General features: G+C 32.7%; 1 long non-coding RNA gene across 1 annotated transcript; it reads right to left on the bottom strand.

Annotated features, from left to right (window-relative positions):
• Positions 1 to 459: 459 nt before the first annotated feature.
• Positions 460 to 911, bottom strand: LOC131801412 (uncharacterized). Its single transcript, XR_009341822.1, has 2 exons — positions 719 to 911; positions 460 to 656 (listed from the first exon to the last, which is right to left on the bottom strand). It is a non-coding gene; the product is annotated as an uncharacterized LOC131801412 (long non-coding RNA).
• Positions 912 to 6,000: the final 5,089 nt, after the last annotated feature.

Genomic DNA, 6,000 nt, shown 5'->3' with positions numbered 1-6,000 from the left:
TTTATTATTTGTCACAATATCTTGTGGAATTCTTTCGAGTATCTCGCCTATATAAACTGTATCGTTTATTATAGTGTTGTAGGGTATTCAACGGTCGGCCCCGCTCGACTGTAGCCTTTGCTTACTTGTTTATATTATTATTATTATTATTATTGTTATTATTATTATTATTGTTATTATTATTATTATTATTATTATTATTATTATTATTATTATTATTATTATTATTATTATTATTATTATTATTATTATTATTATTATTATTATTATTATTATTATTATTATTATTATTATTATTATTATTATTATTATTATTATTATTATTATTATTATTATTATTATTATTATTATTATTATTATTATTATTATTATTATTATTATTATTATTATTATTGTTATTATTATTATTATTATTTTTATTTCTAATTGTATAAAAACTTGGTTTCGGTCAATCACACATTAATTTTAATTGTTTAGTTTTTATTCGTTATCAAATTTCATATTTGATTGATATATAAATCCAAACGTTTCGAGAATAAGTATTCGCACTTTGTCATAGTAATTAGGATTTTGTTTTCTCACTGTCTGTTTCTTCTTTTCAATCCACATTTGATGAAACAATGAACATATGGTGTATAAAGCAAGCACTTCCATTCCTACAAAAAAAAAAAAAAATCAATTAAAAAAAAATAGTGAACTCAAATTTTCAGTAACTCACCAATAACCAACATAATGCTCATCACAAATGGAAAGTGGCCGTACTGCATCCACATGAAATTGAATCCATTGTACAGAAGGGTGAAACCTATCGTACCAATAACGCACAGGATAAACGGAATCAAGGCCACTGGACGTTTCTGCGGAACAATTTTATAGATTTATTTTCTTCTAAATAATTCAATTTAGTGATATCATACAGAAGGCAAACAGTGATTGCACCTGCACATTTTGCCAGTTTCAGAGCTATATGTTCATCATACATCGCATTGTATTTGGTGGGTGCTGAAAATGTATTGGAGATTTTTTTTAAGAGAAAATTGAAATTAAAATTATTGAAACAAAATACTTTAAACATGGGCGAATTGAGTCTATAAGGCGGGAATATTGGTCGTATGTCCGTCTGTTGAAATCACGATACAGCCCACATTATTTGACGTAGAGCTTCAAAATTTGGCAGAACAATTTGTATTGTATCTAGGATGGTTGGTATTAAAAATGAGATATATCGGTTTTGGTATAGCCGACGATTTTGATTATTTTCGCAACATTTTTTCACGATTTTCTTTCAAATTGGTACTTGTCGGTCGTAATGGGTTCTGCCTCCGGTGACGAAACATTGTATCTATAGGTCCATGTTTTTGTATAGCCTCCATATAACGGTACCTTCCGATATTAATGATTTTTTCCGCATTTTTCCAAGGGTTTGTCCAAAAATTGGTACTTGTAGCTCGTAATGGGTTCTAGCTCCGGTGGCAGAACTTTGAATATTTAGTCCACGGTATTTTGATAATTCTAGTCACATTTTTCCTCAAAATTGTTGCAAATCGGATATTTTAGAAGATTTGGTAGATGACTATCCTTGAAGTGTAAAATTGTCTGTAGAGGTTGCCGTTTTGGTATGGCCCCTATATAACGGCTGTTAAACTTTTCAAAAAGCCATAAAGTGGGTTATATGGTTTTTTGAAAAGTTTAACAGCATAATCCAGACGGTATTATTGGTATTTGTAGTTTATGGTGGAACACTTTTGAATTCAGATACTTTTTATATAAATACGTTTTCTTTACGCAAAGTTTGAGGAAATCAAAAGTTTGGCCCTGCCGTACTAAATGTTTTTTTACTTGTTATTTGAGTTCGTAATGGATACTACAGCCTATGACAGAAAATTGTCTGCGCAGGTCCACGTTTTGGTATAGCCCCCATATAATGGTTATAGCTAAATAATTCACCGAATTGTTTTGTTCAGATTTCGCATTTGAATATTGTAATGGCTTATGACAAAAGTCCACCTCGTCATATAGACCCTAATATAATGGCTACATTCGGTATTTTTAAGATTCTAACAGAATTTTTAACGGATTTAATTTTTTTTCTTTTTGAAAATTGCCAAATTCGTTCCAAATGGTGGAGGGTATTCAAAGTTCGGCCCGGCCGAACTTACAGCTTTTACACTTGTTAAATGTTCTTTTAGATTTTTCTAAACAGCCCATACGAAGTAGCTGTCACTCTCCTCTAAAAACACTGAGTGACAAAAAAGAAATGAAAGGAAAATTAGGTAGATTAAAAAAAGTAGAGCTTAAAATATGAATCGTGTTTATCGGCGTCCTAAAAGTTTACATCCGGCGGTAACCAATTTTAAATTTTGAAAAATTTTCAAATATTGGAGTAAAAAATTTCTTGTAATCCATGGATTTTAGGTGTATAGTGTCTTGGGCAATATTGTTGGTGAAAATTCTATTATATTTCTTCGGAAAAAATTTACCCCTCATTTAGTCATCGAAGGGTTATTTTAGGTTCTTTTTCGAAAAACACTATTAAGAGGAGATCGTAAAATGCTTTACGAAATTCTTCACAATAAAATTTCAATATAGGTCTCAGAATACCCCAAAGTTCGAGAAGTCTGTAAAATTAAAATAGTTTAAGGGTCAAAGAAGAACTAAATCTGATTGTATACAAAATAGCTCCATGGAATCTCAATTTAGGGAGATGACGTCAAATTCAAAAACGTTCTACGTAAAATTTCTCCAACGTAAAAAACCACCAACGACATAAAATCCTTGTTTATACTATATGTCAACAAAATTCCTGTATCGATTTTGACGAAATAAAAACGCAAAAAAAATATTTTTGTTAAAATTTTTGTAGTTTTTTTTTTCAAGTTGGTGCGTGAATGTACCATATAGCTTCATCTCTTACAGAAAATTGTATTTTTTTTTTTCAATTTTAAGTAATTTTTACTTACACTCTCTCCATATTCGCAAGTTTTCAAACTGCAGAACAGTTATTGCAATCGAAAATGATAATACAGATAAGCCAATTATTAAATTCTGTACTGTAAGGGTGTTCATTTTGTGTCCTATACAGATTCCTTTTGATAAGAAAGCCAATATTGTTATAGAATAAAATAAAAATTTAATAGCACGCGCTTGTACTCCCTTTAAAGATTGATAATGAACTGACAAGAATGCAAATATGACATTGATTTAAACAAAGTGCCAGATGGCACTAAGACTGGTGGTTTGAACCATAAAAATTTTGAGTATTTTCCTTATCAAAATTTGGATTCTTGGTATTTAATTATTGACAAATAATCTTTTGTCTTACTATTTTAGTGTGTTTTTATACCCCCCACCATACTATGGAGGGTATATTAACTTTGTCATTCCGCTTGTAACTCCTCGAAATACTCATGTCAGATCCAACAAAGTATATATATTCTTGATCAGCGTAAAATTTTAAGTCGATTTAGCGATGTCCGTCCGTCTGTCTATCTGCTTGTCTGTCCGTTTGTTGTCATCACGCTATCTTTCGAACGAATTGAGATAGAAGGCTAAATTTTTGCACACATGTCTATTTTGCCAGTAGGCAGGTTAAGTTCGTAAATGGGCCATGTAGGACCACGTTTTCATATAGCCCCCATATAACGATACCTCCCGATATTCGGTATTTTGGTGATTTTTAGCGACATTTAGAGCTCGTAATGGGAACTACAGTCTGTGACAGGAAATTGTCTATGCAGGTCCAGGTCTTCGTATAGGCCCCATATATCAGTATCTTCCTATATTCAGTATTTTGACGATTTTAGGTACAATACCCACCGAAATTGTTTGAGATGTCGTATTTGAAGTTCGTAATGGATGCTACAGCCTGTGACAGAATTGTCTATGCTGGTCCAAGTCTTCGCACGGCTCCGATATAACGGTACCTCTCTATGTACCGCATTTTGATGATTTTAGCTACATTATTCACCGTTTATTTCAAGTTTCGAATTTGAATATGGTAATGGCTTATGACAAACAATGTCTATGTAGGTCCACGTCGTATAGACCCCAACATAACGGCTTTATTCGGTATTTTTAATTTTTTGTTTATTTTTTATTTTTTGAAAATTTCCAAATTTGTTCCAAATGGTGGAGGGTATTCAAAGTTCGGCCTGGCCGAATTTACTGCTTTTTAACTTTTTTTCTTTTTATTTATATTTTCTAATTTTTTTTTAAATCTCAGCTTTTGACTTCCAATGTGTAAATCTTATCATTACAAATGTATGTATTTAAAAGAGAAATGATGCCATAAAATATTGTTCATGAAAGTTGATAAGACTTTTGAAGCTATGTAAATTGTGATAATTAAATAACGATAAAGTAAAATAGGTTTTGTAATTTGATGTATGGCTGAAAGAATACGGTATGGAACGGCTAATGTCATCAGCCGTATGCTCCATCCTCTGACGTGGTCAATTTTCTAAAATATGGTTAAAAACTCTCGAAAAACATTTTGCGGGACCGAGCATGTGAAACCCTACAACACTACAATATGTTAGAAGCCCCTTTATGCCCAAATCCGTTTTGGAAGATTTCGTTTTTGAAATTATGTCATAGAGCACTTCCCGGATATTACTCTTAGCATTTTTATCAGGGACAATTGACCAATATTTACGCACTCCGTCGTGTTAGTTTTTGTGGTTCATTTTACAATTAAATATAATCCAATGGTCATCCAAAATGCTAGAATTCTTACCTGTCCTTAACTCTCCTCTTATGAAAAATTCGGTGTCGTTTGGTTTCAATTGTGTGATCAAGAAAATTGTTCTGTGTTTGGTTCATTTGAACCCCTAAATATTTTGCGATCACCTCTAAAAGCAAAAGGTCCCTCTGTACCTCCAAATTTAGACTCATCTATATGATTTGCTTGTCTACGATGGTTGGCCATATTCGTCAACGAAATCAGCATAAAACAAGTAAGCAAAGGCTATAGTCGTGCGGGGCCGACCATGTGATACCCTACAACACTAAAATATATTAGAAGCCCCCTTATGTCCAAATCTATTTTGGAAGATTTCGCTTTTGAAATATGTCATAGAACACAGGGACATATTGCGCACTTCGTCGTGGTGTTAGTTGTTGTGGTCAATTTACAGCTAAATATAATCTAATTGTCATCTAAAATGCTAGGACTTCTTCCCTGTCCTTAACTCTCTTCTCAGGCGTATCGATTGGCTTCAATTGTGTGATCAGGAATATTTTTCTGTTTTTGGTTTTTTTTTCACACAAAAGTAGTGATCCATTCTACCCGCTGTCCTAAACTCTAACTTCATGCGAGATTTAGAGTCCTTTGGTTTCTATTTCGGCTGCAAAATCAGGAAAATTTTTCGTTGTTGGTTCATTTCAACTCCTAAATATAATGCGGACATCTTTGAAAACAATAGGCTTAGACCTTCTGAGCCTAACTCTACCTTTTTGAAAAATTGCGTGGGGATCGAACGATAATTTCAATCTGTATATAAATAATAACCCAAACCTGTGTTATAAAGTGAAAAAATATTACAAAATATACACTTCAATATTAGAAGTCAAATTAAATCAAGTAAGCAAGGCTATAGTCGTGCGGGGCCAACCATGTGTTACGCTACAACACTACAATATGTTAGAAGCCTCCTCATGTCCAAATCCATTTTGGAAGACTTCGCTTTTGAAATTATGTCACGGAGCACCCTCAGTATTTTGACCGGGGACATTTTCCCATTATTTTTGCACTCTATCGTGCTGTTAGTTTTTGTGGTCCATTTTACGGCTAAATATAGTCCAATGGTCATCCAAAATGCTAGAATTCTTCCCTGTGCTTAACTATCTTCTCAGGCGTGTCGATTGGCTTCAATTGTGTGATCAGGATTTTTTCTGTTTTTTGTTCATTTGAACCCCTAAATATTTTGCGATCATCTCCAAAAGCAAGATGCCCCTCTGTGTCTCCAAATTTAGACTCATCTATATGATTTGCTTGTCTAC

This window comes from Musca domestica, unplaced genomic scaffold (assembly GCF_030504385.1).
Source record: "Musca domestica strain aabys unplaced genomic scaffold, Musca_domestica.polishedcontigs.V.1.1 16, whole genome shotgun sequence".
Classification (NCBI taxonomy): Eukaryota; Metazoa; Arthropoda; class Insecta; order Diptera; family Muscidae; genus Musca; species Musca domestica.
Note: the sequence above shows the minus strand (reverse complement) of the source record. Positions and strands in the feature narration are given on the sequence as shown.